Consider the following 15,711-nt stretch of genomic DNA (forward strand, 5'->3'; position numbering starts at 1 on the left):
ACAGGGAGCCCAGCAAAACTACAAGAGCACGCCGAGAAGACCTCCAGCACTTAGGAAGGAACTGCCTTTGTTGGCCTTTTATTATGCGCCAGGCACTGGCATGGTGCTCTGTAGCTGTTCTTTTATTTACTCTTCCTAATAAGCCTGTAAATTAGGTATTCCTGTTTACATTTTACAAATGAGGAAGCCAAGGTTCAGAGAAGTCAAATTATTTTCCCAAGGCCACACTGCGAAGAGGTGGAGGAGCTAGGATTCAAGCACAGGTCTTCTTGGGACAAAAGCCCAGGTTTGTTTGTTTGTTTCCTCTACACCATGGGAACTGCTAAAACTTCATTCAAATGCAAGCAATCTAGTTCTATCATTTATTTTCATCATCACTGTTTAAAACCACCTCAGTATTGTAAAGATCAACGTGAAGGGGAAGATGGGGCCATTTCCATTGCCTTACGGAGTGCTGCCAAGGCTCTCCCTTGGCAGAGCAGCCCGGAAAATCCAGAGCCAACACAGTTCAACTCTTGAGACGGAGGATCCGTGCCTTGGCCACCCGCTCCCTGTGATCCTGCCAGAGACGGCTGTAGAAGGTGGCCATTTTGCTCACCTAAACATCAATTCTCATGGCAAGGCCTGAGTAGTTTGAGTCACACGGTGGGGCTGCCCGAGTCCCGAGGGAGTGGGTCTGGGGCTTGCTAACACACACACACACCTCCAGACCTCACTGCGCACGGCTCCCAGGTGCTGTTCCCGCCGCTGAGCCTCTGATGAGCAAGTCCAAGGGAAGGGCTTCCCTTTTCTTTTCAGCAGCTCTGACTGGCCTTCCCATCCACCCCCCACTTCCCATCAGTGTCCACTCCGTCAGGCCTTCCTGAAGTCTGAAGGGCCCAGGTCGGCCCTTGGCGGACAAAACTGTCCCCACGGACCTCTCAAGTGACATTTGGCATTCTCAGTCTTGAATCCTTTGAATCTTGAAACCTTTTTGCTCCTTGGTTTCTGAGACCGGGCCCTCCGTCCCTCCTCGTCTCCTGCTTCTCTGACTCGCCTCATTCTTTCTCTCTGGTGGCCTCTTTTCCTTTGCCTACCCCGCCCTTAAACTTCGAGGTTCACGGCTCGCTCCTCACCCTCACTGGGGGAGTGGCCACAGCACTCCTCCCCCCCCACCATCCTTCCTGCGTTAGCCACACTCTCTCTTTCAGGGGGACTCCAGCCAGATTTTCTATCCTTCCTGGCGGCTGGCAACCCTCGGAGGAGGTTAGTGTGAGTGGGGTCGGAGGAGAGCAGCCAACCCAGACTAACTTGGGTTCGATGTGATATTTCATGTGACCACAATCATAATTCATAGTAATGCCAATTAGGAAATGCTCTACCAGCAGCACGCATGCAAGCCCTGTGATTTCTTATGACCTTGGCAAGTTAGTGTTTCACCACCGTTTGTGATTTATGGAGGAGTCACGGGCCTCATGGACACAGTACTGCCCATGCATGTCAATCTGCCCGGGGCAGAAGCCTCCCTATTTGAAAAGAGACGACCTGGTCGGAAAATAGTCCCGTTTTCCCGAAATGGGTTTCTAAGGCATGAAGACAGTTTACCAAAACCTGTGTCCCACAGGCCTCTTTGGATAATTTCATTCACTGGTTTTTTCCTTGTTATATATTGGGGTATATTCCGGATGCGTTGCAGTGGCCTTACATGGCTTTTCGTCTTCCGCATTCCGTTGTCATATATACAAGCTACCAGCCTAAGGCATAGGCACGCACTGCCATGGATTTTAACCCTGGTTCAACCCTGCAGCTGGCTTAGTAAATCACCCTTCCCTGGAGATGAGTTCATCACCGTGAAGGCATTGTCTTTGCAGTGTTTTTAGCCTGGACAGAGTGAGTTGTATCTAGGATGCAAGGTTTCGGCGACCAGAGATGAACAGGGGGAAGGGACGCAATGTGACAATTGGGGGGCTGCTCTAGTCCTGTTACACGCGGGCACCTGCTCCACGCCAGTCTCTGTCTCCCCTCTTGCCGGGGCTGGAGGAGTTGGCACGGTCGGCGTCCCTGATTCTTCAGCTGTTGGTCAGAGACTGGGGACAAGGGAGGTGAGAAAGGAGCCACGGGGGTGCGGTGCTGAGCAGCCGCGGTCGTCCAGCCTGTTGGTGATGTGCCGAGCCCGCTGCCACTCCGGGCATGGGTAACACGCAGCACCAGCAGTCGCGCTACCGGAGAAGCAAACGCACAGGTACCAGAAACCCGGATCCAGGATCCTCCGCAAGCCTTGGCTTGTGTAAGCGCGCAGGGCTCGCTTTGTGGCCGGCTCCCGCGCACCGCCGAGTTTGGGGCTGGGGGCTGAGTCCTGCAGCTCACTGCGGCTGGCGGCAGGGGACGGATTATTTTTAGCAGGTTCCCTTTAGCCCAGCGGAGCCGGGAGATGTTCACGGAGCCGGGCGGTTGTCCGCAGAGCGTTGGTGCAACCGTGCCTGCTGCCCGGGAGGTTTGGCTGCCGCAGTCCCCTCCATTCACTGGGCTGTAAATCGAAGCTGTCTGCACCGGCTAAGGCGCTCGATCTCAGCGTGGCCCCGGGGCTCCGTCCCGCCCAGGTCTCCGGGCACCTGATTTCCCAGTGGTCAATTAGGTGTCTCAGCCTGCAGCACTGAAGCAGCGGAGGGGCCAATGCCCCGGCTTTGATGGAGCGCGCCGTGCGCAGAGACCTCCCCAGTCGACTTCCTCATCAGAAGGCAGCATCCATTCATAATTCTCTCTCTGCCTGTGGAGCCAGTTAGGCTGGAGGAGCTGGGCATGGACTCCCGCGATCTCCCTTTTTGCATCTGAAGGAGAAACTAAGATAAAAGGCAAAAGGAAGAGGGAATGCGGTCCTAAGGCAACAAGGCGCTGGAAAGCCCCCCCGAGAGGCCTCTCCTTCGCGGGGAGAGGGAGAAGAGGCATATCCTGAGCCCAGCGCCCCGGCCAGCTGCTGCCTCGCTGCGGAGCCCGCACGCATGCCTACCTCACCTGACGGCCGCATTCCCGGGGAGCCGGCGCTGGGCCCGGCGGCGCGCCCAGGGCGCACGGGCGGTAGGATTCCTGCACCGGGGGAGCGATGCGCGGGCGGGCTTCCCAGGGCCGAGCCCGAGCCCGAGCCCGAGCGGGCGCCCGGGGAAGCCAGCCTTGGCGCGGCGCCCCACCGCAACCCCCCGGGATGCTCCGCGACTCGCAGCCCAGGCCACTCGGGTGTGTGTGAGATGGGACCAGCCTGGGGGGCGGGGGGGGGGCGGGGAAGGGGTATGGGCAGGCGACATCATTTGAAACTAATTTTTCACGCCTCTGGGTGGTGGGTGAACTTGGGGGACGGAGGGAGCAAGAGCCGCAGCCCTGCCGCGCGCCAGCCTAAGAGGAAATCGCCCCCTCTCCCCCCAGGTCTGAGAGTCAGGTCCCCTTGGCAGAGCAGAGTGAGGGTGAGCAGGCGGTCAAGGTGGACCGCGCAGAGCTCTGAGGGGCGGGGGCAACAGCTCCGGCTTCCAGGGGTCTTTTATTTTAAGCATATTGCAGCTGCAGCTTTGAAGTTTGCCGCCGCCACCTCACCCCTCATCCCGGGTTCTGGGGCGCGGTGGCACTTTTCCACGCGGCTACCCAGGCCCTCACCAGCTGAGTGGAGGGGGCTCCAGGGGCTGCGGGGGCTGGTGGTGGGTTTCCTACAGGGGGCATGGGGACTCCAGGGCTCTGTGAGAGGGAGCGTGCCCTGAAGCTCAGCCTTTTGGGAGCTCGGAGGGCTGAGGGAGAAGTCCCGGATCCAGCCTGGTGCTCCATCCTGTTTTGCTGCCCTGCCACTTGGTGTTGGGTGACATTTTGCCTGTGCAGGGGTCTCACTGTCATGGAGCGGGCTGTGGTGCTGTGAGGCAAGTGGACTGTTAGGATGAGCTGCAAGAGAGAGGCGAGAGAGCTGGAGCTCTCCCTTTTGTGGCAGTGTTAACCCTATGGAGCCTGCCCCCTTGGCACACCTGTCCACCTGGGTCACCGTCTGTGGGCACGAGTGGGGCTGCGTGGCTGAAGAGCCCCGCCAGGTCTGGTGGGCCAAAGCCGGACCTGCCCGGGGCATGCCAGGCCAGGAATGTGTGGGTGGTAAAAGAGCGAAGCCCCAACTGGTGCCCCCTTAAGGGAAGGCGAAGCAGGCCCGGCCATGATGGTGCACAGTGTTGTAGCCAGAGTGTGGTCTGCTCTTGAGTTTGGGAGCTCTTGTTTTATGAGGTTTTGGTTTTGCAGTTTTGTACCTTCTGGTCACCAGTTTGTTTTTCACAGCTGCTTGTGAGCAAGGCAAAGATAACAGCCTCTAAAAATAGCCCTGCGGATGGAGATGCAGCTTAGCTTGACCCCACTATTACAAGAATGGGGTCTCCCTTCCCGGCTGTGTGAGGGTGAGCCGAACTTGGGCCCCCAGACGGCATGAGACCAGGTCCACACATCCTTCAGGGCAGTTCAGCATCTCTTCTCAGGGCAGGGCAGGGATGCTGTGGTGCTGGTCTGTGTGAGAAGGGCAGGAGCTCCTCCGTTCCTCTGTGAGGCCCAGAGCAACTGGGCTGCAAGATTGGGGGATGGGAGCCCAGACAGGGACCCCTTCCCCACCCCCAGCCATTGGCCTCTGCAGCTTTACATTCCCTAGGAGTTCCACCTAGCCATATATACGGGGCTTCTGCCTCTGTACTCCAGGGGCCCAGCAGGCCACTCCCCTCCCCCCAAAGGAGTCGGGCCCAGAATACAGAGGGACCAAAAGGTCCACGGTGGCACCTGCGTCATATACCAGCTTCCTCAGTGTAGACAGTAGCTGGGGTGCCACTCTTTCCTTTCCAGGTGGAAACCCCTGGACAGCTGAGTGATGAGCCTCTTCCTGGTAATTGGGAGGTGCCCGTTATGTCTCAAGGGGGCTGCCCCCCGCTGATGGAGAAGGTGCCACACGGAATGGAGCCAGGAAGGGACTGAGGACTTTCTAGTGGTCGCAGTGGATGGCGGGAGCCCTGGTCTTCTGTGGGTCGTGGATCCTGGGAGCCTGCTCGGCCTCTCCCATTATTTATTTTCAAAAGCCTTCATTTCCCCCATGTTCACCTTTTCTTTGGAAGCAAAGGTGGCAAAGTCCAGCTTGAAGAAGAAAGGCCCCCTCTGCTCTTGATTGATTGAACTATGGTATTTTTTTGTTTTTGAAAAATGCATTAGTAATTGCTGAAAAGGGTAAATGCCTAATTGTCTACAGTGAAGGAAACAAACTAAAGAGCATGGGAATCTAGGAGGGAAGGTGTGAATCCCCATCACCAGTTCTCTAATTCAAGATAGAACCTACCAGGTAATCCTCTCCTCCCTTCCAAAGTGAATTTTGATTTTTAAAAGTTCACCTTTATTTTCTGTAGATCATAAATATCATCACTGGGCAAATATTAAGATAGAGAGCTTGATTTGGGGGGAAGGAAGAGACCAGGAAACTGAAAACCCCTCTGAGAAATGCCTCATTCCTCCAGTCATCTAGTAGAGACTTGAAAACAGTTGGTAGTTTATCTTTAAAATGTTCCCGCCATCTTCGTGTTCCCTACAGAAGAAGATGCGAAAGTACCGCTGATTCAATGTAGCCAAAAGGCCTAAAGCAACAGGAACTAACTCTTAACACAGAAGAGTAGATGGGAAGACCAAGAGTTGGGATTCAGATTTTACAAAAATGTCATCCACTTTGCTCTGCCTGTAGCAAATAAGAGGTCAACAATCCCTTGCTCTTACACAAAAAGGGGCTGCTTCCTCTTGAAGTTCACAACCTGAACCAGCAATCACCTAGAGACACTGAGCATATTGGTCAGCGAAGGCCAAATACTCTAACAAGCCCCAAATCTCAGGAGTTTAACACAACGCAGTTTATTTCTTACCACCTAATGTCTAATCAACTTTTGGCTTGTAATGATAAGGAATCTAGTCTTCTGCCTTCTTGTGGCTCTACTATCCCATAGGGCCTCAGAATCCTTCCTGGGTTCCTCTGCATCTAGCCACAAGAAGGGGGTAAAGAGGGCATGGAGGATTGTCTGGAAGTAGCGCACCTCCTCTGCACCCACATTCCGCTGGCCAGAACTCAATCACATGGCCACGGCTACCTGCAAGGGAAACAGGGAGATGTCTGTGCCGTGGCAATAAGCCCTCCGGCGTGAAAGACACCCTCTTTTTAGCTCTACTCTGTGATTTGGGTTTGGCTCTGGACAAGTCATGTAGCTAAATACAGATCTCCACCTTAAAAATGGTGGTAATTCCACCTGCCCTTTCCTGCCTCACAGGGATTTGGAAAGGTACAGAGATATAAAAGGCTCCTAGAGGGACCATCTGGTCTAGCCTCTTTAGGCAAGGTCATTGTCATTATCCTCATGTTATAAATCACTTGCCCAGTGTGACACAGCTAGTTTATGGCAGGGCTAGAATCAGAACCAGTTATATAGGATATAGTTTCAGAAGGCTGATATACGGTCTCTGGATATCCTTTCATTGTGTATAATCACTAGAAACAGCTATTCATATTATTTAAAATCCCTGTGAGATTTTTTTTCCTGTTCTTACTATAGAACCATTTATGGTCAGGCTTAGAATAGCGAGGTTACTGGTCTATGTCCTGTACGTACATTAGCTCATTTAATCTTCACAATAACCCTGGGAGGTAGGGACTATTATTATCCTCACTTTAGAGATGAGGATGCTCAGGCACAGAGATTAAGTAACTTGCCCAAGGTTTTATGGATAACAAGTACCAGATCTGGGGTTTGATCCTAGGCAGTTTGGCTCCAGAATCTAGCCCTGGATATTTTACTATACTACCTCTCTAATCTGGTGGACTCCGTGTCTAGCCCTCTCTGATGTGTCCAATCAGTGTCGAGCCTGATACTCAGGCTTTAATATTCGGAGTTTCTCAGTGAGTGACCTTGAAGGTCCACGACAGGGAGTCATTTGTAAATTTGCTGAGGCATGAATTTGAGCCCCAAGCATAGGAAATTGATACACAGGATTGCACTACTTCGAGGGAGCCCCATCCCCAACCCTCCAGCTCTGACAGGCCAGTGAGGCTTTTTTTTTTTTTTTTCCTTTTAAAATTTTTGGTCTACTCGTCACTAGGTAGGCAGTAACTATTGTGAAGTAATAAAAATATTTATTTCCTTGCGAAAAGCAGCCATGGAATGAGAGAAGGACTCTCCAGTGCAAGGTTAAAAGGCACCTTGGTGATTTGGGGGGGGGTTGGACAAGGTGAGCATAGTCACTTGACTCCAGGTAATTGCTCATTAGGGTTGTTTTGTTTATTGTTGCATAAGAAACTACCCCAAAAAACATACTGGCTTAAGAAACATAGCCCATCTATTGGTTCAAGATGCTGGAGTCTGGGATGAGCTCGCTGGGCAGTTCTTCTGCTGGTCTTGCTGGTAGTCAGCTAGTCTGTCACCTAGGGGCTAGGTTCAGCTGGGCTGCTGGGCGAGCTGCACTCCTCTTTCTGTGTTGTCTCGGGACTTCTCCCTCTCCAAGCAGCGTCCCCGCATGGTGTCTCCAGCAAGGTAACTGGACTTCTTACCTAGCCGATTAGGGTCCCCAAGAGTGTAAAGGCAGAAGCTTCCAGGCCCTCTCAGGGCTGGGCCCGTGACTTGTATTACCGACAGAATGAGCCAAGTCACGGGCCCAGCCCAGACTCCAGGACAGAGAAATTCACCAAGGGCATGAATACCAGGTGGTGTGGAAACAGGCTACCAAGTGGTGAAGTCTGAAGCTTCTATACTTACAAACTTGAGGATTCCCAAAGGTCTCAGGAGAAGATGACTGTACATTAAAATTTAGGTTAAATAAAATCCATTCCTTTCACCCCAGTGGAGAAAGACTGTTCTATACGCTTGGTTCTTTCTCCATCCCCAAACTAACAAACCATCTATGTCTATGAAAGCCCTGAGGCTGTAGATTTCACTGCCCAAAAGGAAAGGGAACTGAAGAGTGTGACTTCTCTTGCGTCTCCCATACTCTGTCTCAAAGGTATCAATTTTTAAAAAGGTATCAGTATCCACCCTCAGACATAAACCGAGAATAATTTCTGAAAAATCAGTAGCATGCCAGTCGGATCGGGAGACAAGACTATTTCTGATCTCCATCTACTCTTCCCCAGCAAGTCACACATCCCCAGGTGACTTAGCACGCCCAGCAGGCGCCCCCGGCTTTCCTCAGGAGGTAGAGCTGCATTCCTGCCCAAATGGGCTAGTGGGTTCAGTCTTTCAGGCTTCCATTTCAGATCATCTTCCCCAGGCCCTTCAGTCCCTGGAGTCTGCGGGGTACAGGGCTACTTTGATGCGCCGCCCACATCCCCCTTCCTCAGCAGCACTCAAGCACTCACCAGTCAGAGCTGGGCACTGTGGCTAACAGCTCACAGCCAAGTCCCTCTCTGGGAGCTGTCCTTGGCTCTAGAGAGCCACCTTGCCCGAGGTCACACCCCTTCCCAGGTCAGCACTGCTCCAGCAACTGGTCACCTTGCCTCAATTCGGGACAATCCTGCAGGGCCAAAGCAGCTCCAGAGCTCCTCCTTGGGACTGGCCGAGCCTTTGTCCTAACTGTGTCACGGCCACCTTCTCTCTCTGCCCAACCCTGCTTCATTCCTCTGTAGATGTTGACCCCAAAAGCATTTGTACTATGCTTCTTACACACCAGTGTCTAGTCAAAGTCTACTTCCAGGGTACCTGACCCGAGATAGGGGGCTTGTAGACTGGTTACTTACCGCTACACACTGGGCCACTGTGGATACACACAGAGAGAAGCAGGACACAGGACAGATCTTCCCCAAATTCTTCCAGCTGGCAAGAGAGGACGAGTACGTAAGCAACAATATGAGAAAATGAGCAAACATGATGTAACAGTCATAAGTAAGTCTGATGCCTCAATGATTTTTTTTTCCCCCTCCTCACTCTACCCCTCGCTAAGTTTCTCCCCCAAAAGTTTTTTTTTTTTTAGGAGATGGGTGATTCATGACATTGATTATATGGTTAACAATTGCGCCTAAATGTTCTCCCACCTGATTATTTCTTCCTTTGGGCATGGCACTGGCAATCAAAATTTATCTTTCAAATTAAGGCTATAATTATATTTTGATAAAGATCTAGCAATTCAATGAGAATGAAATTTTGAGGGTTGCCGGGAAACGGATGACTCTGGGTTATAGAGAAGGGTTTGCATGCAGAATACTAATAGGCAGTTCAGCACTCTTATCTAGACCTTTCCAATAGCGTCTGATAATGCAGGCCCATCAAGTACTGTTTCTCTGCTATTATTCTAGGAGGATAAAAGCGATGAAAGATATAAGCAGGGTTTTATGAATGAAAAGGTGATTCATCAGATGTCTTTTGGTCTATCTCACTAGAGTTAAGAAACAGAGTAATAATTATGTGGTGTTACCACAAAATACAGGAGGCAAAAGCTTTCTCTTATTTCCTTGCCTCCTCTTTTATTGTAAATAAAAGCAAGATGTCTTAGATACTGGGTTATTGTTTTGTGTTGGGAGACAGAGACCTGCATTTGAAATGGTGTTGACTCCCAGGAAAATAGAAACAGTGGAACTGTGTATCATGTCATATTCTAATTTTTCTTTACCTTTCCTTTCCCTTTTATAGTCCGATTATTACTGATTCATTCATTCATTCAACAAATATGGAGTCCCGAGATTTGTGTGGGTCCTGCTGAGGGATCTAAGAACGTTTAAAGTGGATAACCATGTATGGAAATAATAAAAAAATACAGTACAGTAGCGCACCCAACATAGTGTTTTGGGGCCCTCCAATTTTTTTATTGAAAAAATTGAATTGCATTTATATATTGAATATAACTTAAACACAATTGAGCTATATACAGGCCTTAAGGGTTGAGTTCCATGAGCTCTGATGTACACATATTTGTAACCACCTCCTGAAATAATATATAGTACCTTTCCATCACCCCCCAAGTTGTTAGTACCTCTTTCTAGTCTTCCATCCACTTTGGCAACTATTATGCTGATTTCACACAGATTAGATTTGCCTGTTCAAGAGCTTCATATAAATGGAATCATACAGTATGATTTCTTAAAGATTTGTTTAAGAGTGAGCGAGTGCAGGGGGAGGGGCAGAAGTAGAAGAGAGAGAATCCTCAAGCAGACTCCCCACTGAGCATAGAGCCTGACACGGGGCTCGATCCCAGGACCCTGAGATCATGACCTGAGCCAAAATCAAGAGTGGGCTGCTCAACCAACTGAGCCACCCAGGTGCCTCTACAGTACGATTTTTAAAAAATGGCCTCAGGGCACTTGGGTGGTTCAGTCGGTTGAGCGTCCCACTCTGGGTTTCAGCTCAGGTCACGATCTCACAGTCGTGAGATGGAGCCCCGCATCAGGCTCTATGCTCAGCACAAGTCTGCTTGAGACTCTCTCTCCCCCTCCTCCATCCCCCCTCAAATAAATGAATAAATCTTTAAAAAAAATGTCTGGCCTCTTTCAGCAAAATATGTTTTAAATTTACCCATGTTGTAAGTATCAGTAGTTCATTCCTTTTTTTTATTGCTGAGCAGTAATCCATTATAGAAATATACCTCAGTTTCTCCATTTCACTGGGCTGTTCCCAGTTTGGGGCTATTATGAATAAAGCTGCTGGGAATATGTTTGTACACATCTTTTTGTGGATTTATGTTTTCATTTTTTCTGGGTAAATAGGAATGGAATTGCTTAGTCATAGGGTACATGTATGTTCAGTTTTGTAAGAAACTGGCAGAGATTACTCCAAAATGACTGTACCATTTTACGCTCCCACCAGTAATTTATCAGAGTTCTAGTTGCTCTGTATGCTTGCCAGCACTTGGTGTATTAGCAGTCCTTCCAGTGGACATGAAATGGTATCTCACTGTGATTTTAATTTGAACTTCTCTGATGATAAATAATGTTGAATATCTTTTTATGTGCTTATTAGACATTCATATTTTCTCTTCTGAAATGTCTAGTTCATCCCTCTTCTCATTTTTAATTGGGTTCTTTGTCTTTTTATTATTGATTTGTAGTAGCTCTTTATATATTCTGACTGAAAGTTCTTTGTTAGATACATGGATTACAAATATTTATTTCCAGTCTGCCTTGCCAATTTATTTTCCAGTAGTGTTCTTTTGGCGAGTAGAATTTTTAAAATTTTGACAGAGTCCAGTTCATCAGTATTTTCTTTTATGGCTAGTCCCTTTTGAGCCCTGTCAGAGAAATCTGCTTCCCTCAAATTCATGAAGGTTTTTCTCATGCATTTTCTTCCAGGGGTTTTATAGCTCTAGCTTTTATGTTTAGGTCTATGATCCTTCTATAATTACTACTTGTGTATGGAGTAAGGTAGGGGTCAAAATTCAGTTTCTTCCCATATGTATATTCGGTTGTTCCAGAACCATGTGTAAAAAAATTTTTTTCTTTTCCCCCATTGAATTAACACCTTTAAAAAAAAAAAATCACTCAGCTGTATGTTTGTGGGTCAATTTCTGGACTCACTGTTCTGCTCCAATGATCTATATGTCTGCTCTCTTACCAAAACCACACTGTCTTGACCTCTGTAGATTTAGTCTTAAAATCAAGTCGTATAAATCCCCCAGATTTGTTCTTCTCTTTCAAGATTATTTTAGCTATTCTAGAACCTATGCATTTCCTTTTTTAATTTTATTTAAATTCAATTAGCCAACCTATGCACTTCCATGTGCATTTTAGAATCAGCTCATGAATTTCTTCAGAAAAAACGGTGGGGTTTCTGATTGGCCATTGATTTAAATCTGTTATTGCATTTGGGGAGAATGGACATCTTTAGCAATGTCCTCTGATCCCTGAATATAGTACAGCTTTTGATCTTATAGGTCTTTAATTTCTCTTAGTGATGTTTTACAGTTCTTAGTGTAGAGGGCCTGCACATCTTTTGTTAGATTTATCCCTATGGATTTGATATTCTTGATGCTATTATAAATAGTATTCCTTTTTATTCTCCAATTTTTCATTACTAGTATATATAAATACAATTGATTTTATATATTGACCTTATATCCAGTGGCTTTTCTAAATTCACTCTTTAACCAGTTTTTATAGATTCCATAGGGTTTTTAATCTACACAATTATGTTTGATAATGACAATATTTACTACTTTCTTTCTTATGTTTTATTATACTAGTGAGAGTTGATGTTTGATTTCTTCCAGTCTTAGGGGAATGCAGTCGGTGTCTCACCATTAAATAGGGTGGTAGCTATAGATTTTTCAGAGATGAGCTTCGTCACGTTTTGGTATCAAGACTTCATAGAATGAGTTAAGAAGTGCTCCTTTATTCTCTGTTTTCTGAAATAATTCATGTAAATTGGTATTATTTCTTCCTAAAATGTTTTATGGAACTCACTGGTAAAGCCATCTGGGTCTGGAATTTTCTTTGTGGGAAGGGCTTTGATTAAGAATTCAAGTTCTTTAGGAGATATAGGACTATTTGTATTTTCTATTTCTCCTGCTAGTTTTTTAAAGGAATTACCCGTTTCATCTAAGTTGTTAAATATATTAATACTATAGATTGGAATAGGCAGAAAGACCAAAGATATCACTTGAGGCGATACTTGAAGAGAAAGGACTTAGGCAGACAAGGAGGGGAATCATGACTAAAGAATGGTGTGAGAAAAGACGTGGGGCCGGATCTGCAGTGGTGTGTGTTGTTGGATATGGATTGTAACAATCTGGTTGAAAGAGAAGTTTTGGGTAAAAGAGAAATGGAAAATGTTAGATAGCCCAGACCTGGATCAATACCATATTGAGGAGTTTAGACTTTATGTAGGCAATTAAAAAGCCCTGGACGATTTCCAGGAAATGGTACTTCAAGTAGATGGATTTGGAATAATGGACTGGTAGAAAGCAGAGAGTGACACCAAATGCAGATGTTTTAGAACTGGTGCAGTGTGCAGGGGTGAGCAGTGCCTCAGTGAAAGGAGTCTGATCAAGCATAAAGCTGGGGAGAGTAAAGTGCTTAAAGTTTTCTCAAGACAAAGGCCTCTGAATATTTATTTCTCTGCACACAACACAATGTTATGCACCTAGTACATACTTATCTCATTCTGTTATTGCCTCTGTTCCCATATCCCCCTCTTTACCTAGACATCCAGCATCTTCAGGAGAAAAAACTAAAGTTTATTCATGCTAAAGTACTAGTGCCTAGCATGGAGTAGACACTTAATACCAAGTGAATGAAGGACATCTGAAAGCGACTGTGAATGAATGAATGAAAGGCAGAACAAAGAAAAACTCTATCAGTTAGGATAGGCTACATTAAGCTCTGTTAACACATAAACCAACAAAGCTCAGCACTTTAACACAATAAAAGTCCCATTTCTTCATCACACAAAGTCTGATGTAAGTCTAGAACATGTAGCCCCCAGGGAGCAGAGGAAAAGAGAGGAGCAAGCTCTTGGGGAGGTCTTGTAAGGACCAAGCCTACAAATGGTGTACATAGCTTCTGCCCACATCCCACTGGCTAGTAGCCGACACTCTGTCATTTGGCCCCAATCCAACTGCATAGGAAGCTGGAGAATACAGATGCACACACAGATATTTGGTAAACACTAAGGACAATTAGGATGGAGTGAAAGGGAGAAACTATTACCACTTCCAGCCTGGAGAAACCTAATCCCTAGAGACAAGAAGAGACTTACAGAAGATGGCCCACACAGACCAGAGACCAGTTCTGCCAATAGAGCTCAGTCTCCCTGGCCTGCCGTTTAGGGTTTAACAGTTACCACCTCGGGGCTTGCATACTGCTACCTAATTTTTAGATGCCAACTCCTCCAGAAGGAACTGTGAGCAGAACGAAGCACTAATAGACTCCGCTGTCGGTTACCCGGTAGCTCCAGCCAGAAGCACAAATGGAGAGAGGCACAATGTGGGTCAGGGCAGGAAGTTTTGATGATGAATCTCCCGGGAGGCAGCAAAGCAGTCCTGCTCTGGGAGGCATCTGTGCTAAGCTCCTGCCAGCTGCCTAAAGAGAACTCCATATCCTCTCTGATCTGGAGTCTCCTGTTCCAGGATCAAAGTAGCCACCTCAACAGAGCCTAGAATGCATGGCGAGGGCACGGCAGCCACGGGATTTGCTGCTGGGGTGTGTCGTGTGTAGCCAGAGGGGTGAGGGGAGCCCCTGTCTGCTGCAGGAGGGTGAAATAGGACGAAGGAGGTTGCCTCCCTGGGTTGGGCTGTAGTTCCCGTTTGGTTTTCAGAGTTGGTATGAGGGTCAGAGGTGAAGAAGGCCAAGCAAATGGCTCAACGTTTGACACATAGTGGGTTCTCAGGAAAAGGTGCTGCTGCTGATCGTGACGATGAAGGAACAGGAGAAACTAAGTCTCCCATCTTAAAAAAATAAAACTGGGGGAGGCACTGCAGAGAGCCTGTTGCTTTTCCCCTGGAAGCTGCCTCCCTAAGTAGGGCTGTGGACTGTCCCCCGCTCCCAGGCACCAATCAGTGGTAGATGCATTTAAATAGAGTGAAATAAGAAACGCAGATAAAATGGCAGAACTCTCAGAAAATGAGCCATCAGAGAAACGAGGAGGGAACCAACTGGAGGAAATCATGAAAGAAAGGACTGAAAGACCTATTGGAGCTGTAAGTGAAGAAAGTAAGAAAGCCATTTGCTACTGCCCTTCCCCTCACCCCTACTGTTCCTGCACTCCGGCTTGGCTGTTACTCAGACCCTCAGACGTGAGCCCACCCAGGAGCCTTTCCTTTTGCGGCTCTCTCTGCTCGCAGTTCTCTTCCTGCGCCTCTTCACTTAGCTCCCCGCTTCACCGGATTGGGTATCTGCTCAGATGTCACCTTTGAGAGAAGCCTTCCCTGACCACCGATCTCAGTTTGGGTCCCCCCAGAAGGAGACTCCGAGACAAGGATTGGAGTCCTGGTGGTTTACTTGAGCAGGCAACCCAAGTAACACCTGTTGGGGAGTGGGGGAGAGGAGGGGACAAATCGAATTAAGATGTGCTATCACGCAAGTACCCCGTGTGGCAGCTGGAGCTCAGTCCTGCTGGGGACATCCGGGAGAGGTGGAGACCACATTTCGGAATTAGCTTAACCTCAGAGGAGGGTATCTGAAATTGTGGAGGGCTGCTCCCATGGGAAGGGCGCCTGGGTGGCTCAGTTGGTTAAGCGACTGCCTTCGACTCAGGTCCTGGGATCGAGCCCCACATCGGGCTCCCTGCTCAGCGGGGAGCCTGCTTCTCCCTCTCCCTCTGCCTCTTCCACCGCTTGTGCTCTCCTGCTCTCTCATTCTGTCAAATAAATAAAATCTTTTTTTAAAAAAAAAGAAAGGTCATGGGAAGCAGCCTTTGGAGTGAATGCCAAGGGGGGACGCTGGCAAGGCACTGAGCTTATCTGCTTTACCACCCTCTGCAAAACAGCAACCTCATCACTCTTTATCCCCTTAGCCCCCTTTCTGACTTCCTTCTGTAATGCCACCTGATATTATATCTGTATGTTTGTCATCTGTCTCTCCTGCTAAACTGCAAGCTCCAGGAGGACAGAGACTTCATATGTCTCTCAGCGCCTCAGGGAGGAATGGCACTCAGTGGATGCTCAGGAATTATTTGTTGAATGAGTGACTATTCGGAGAAAGATGGAAACTTGTTGTTGACATTATTACCCTCAGCACATGAAAGTGTGGGAGAAGCAGGGCAGAAGTAAGTTGCAGGAACAGAGGTGATT

At 48.2% G+C, this 15,711-nt stretch overlaps 1 protein-coding gene and 1 long non-coding RNA gene across 2 annotated transcripts in view; one reads left to right on the forward strand and one right to left on the reverse strand.

The window, feature by feature from the left end:
• The window catches only part of NHS (NHS actin remodeling regulator), a 347,684-nt gene that overhangs the window by 260,640 nt on the left and 71,333 nt on the right, over positions 1-15,711 (forward strand). The window lies entirely within an intron of this gene.
• LOC118007221 overlaps positions 7,235-15,711 on the reverse strand; it is a 32,856-nt gene continuing 24,379 nt past the window's right edge. Inside the window, exons 2-3 of the long non-coding RNA XR_004678344.1 lie at positions 8,735-8,810; positions 7,235-7,552 (exon numbers count right to left, since the gene is read on the reverse strand). This is a non-coding gene — a long non-coding RNA (uncharacterized LOC118007221). The remainder of the gene's footprint in view (positions 7,553-8,734; positions 8,811-15,711) is intronic.

Source organism: Mirounga leonina, unplaced genomic scaffold (assembly GCF_011800145.1).
Source record: "Mirounga leonina isolate KUSES-001 unplaced genomic scaffold, KU_Mleo_1.0 Mir_101595, whole genome shotgun sequence".
NCBI classification, from domain to species: Eukaryota; Metazoa; Chordata; class Mammalia; order Carnivora; family Phocidae; genus Mirounga; species Mirounga leonina.